Genomic DNA, 1,621 nt, shown 5'->3' on the forward strand with positions numbered 1-1,621 from the left:
TCTGATGTGGTTTCTCTGAAGTATATGAAATGCACACAGAGTTTATATAAAGGTTCACAAAATCTCAATTTAATGCTATACAATTACTTTAAACAATTACTACTGTCTATTCCAGTGTTTCTCAACTTTTTTGATGACTCTGGCCCCCTTTAGTTGAATTAAATGCATCACAGACTTTGGTATGGATGTGATTCCTGAACTGTTTTTTAGTCACATCCCCTTCTCAACCAAAAACATTTCTTAATGCCCCCACGATGGTAGGTCATCTCCGAAGCATAAACATACTGATTTAAAAAAAAGTCATTGTAAAAAAACATATTTTGCTGGAAAAAATTGAAATTATTTGAATCAATCAAAATAATAATTATAACATTGTATTAATTTTAACGGAACCATTTTCCAGTACTTGAGAAATCTCAGGTGCCAGGTTGCCGTGGCAACTAAAAAAAAATTGTATTGATACCTAAAACTTTCTATATCTGATTAATAGCTGGAGTAAAAGAAATTTGCTTGTCTACTAAAATATTTGATTAGCACCTAGATTTTTATCAAGCCCTGCTATTTTCAATAAGCCCTGCTATTTTCAATAAACCCTGCACTGTCACCAATTTATTCACTGATTTTCAGCTCTGTTTCAGACGTTCAACCACTTTTCAATGTGTGTTACCACGATTACGTAGTCTTTTTATTTATTTTTTCTTGGAATATTTATGATCACATTTGAACCTGACATACAACAAAAAGAAGAGTAAATGAGAAATTTTTGTTCTGAATTTCAATCTAGGATAAAAAGTTTAGTTCTTTTGCAGCCAGAACTGTTGAAAACCATTTTAAAATTTGCATTCACCTTTTGCTATTTTTTTCCCTTAGCTTATCCATGTTACTTTGGAGATTGATCTTGGATTGTTTCTCAAAAAACTTTGAAAATCCAGACACGTTCAAGAATGTTTATAAATCTTCACTCTTAGTAATCTAACAGTGGAGAGGCCCCTCTCTCCCCAGCTCTGATTGGTTGTAAGCAGGCCTTTTTCGTGTTGCTGATAAATTTGAAAAAACTTAATTACACTCACCTGAAATTTTATTCTTTCTGAATAAGTTTTGAAAAAATAATTTTTATTTGCATTAAATTCAGTTCATTGCTTGGACTTGTAGATTTGCTTCATTATATTTACTAAAGAACTGGAATTTAGAAAATGATTGTTCTTACTCTAAATTTATTAATTTTATTGATATGACCAAGTGGTTTTTCTAAGGCGTTGAATCTACCTACCTGTTGTACCTACCTGCGTCCTACCTGTTGAATTCTAGAAAATTTCAACCAGATCTCATTTTTGTGAGGCCCCTGGATGGGCCCTATGTGTTAAGATGTCAAACACATAAGATTTATGTTTATCTAATCGAGATAGAAAGCTGATCCTGTCACAAAATGGAACAATATTTGTGAGGCTTTGGCCGAGTGATTTTTTTAAAGTATTTGACAGTTACAATACGAGTATGGATAAATTTACTTGTAAATGCCCCAAATTTGTATTTTGTAATTTCATAAAAAATATTATCACTTTTATAACTCTCTGTGTACCAAGTTTACACATTAAATTTCACAATCCGTTTTGTATATTGT

The sequence above is a fragment of the Pholcus phalangioides genome, unplaced genomic scaffold (genome assembly GCF_987345545.1).
Source record: "Pholcus phalangioides strain wild (caught in Gottingen) unplaced genomic scaffold, Ppha-v1.0 ptg000007l_1, whole genome shotgun sequence".
Classification (NCBI taxonomy): domain Eukaryota; kingdom Metazoa; phylum Arthropoda; class Arachnida; order Araneae; family Pholcidae; genus Pholcus; species Pholcus phalangioides.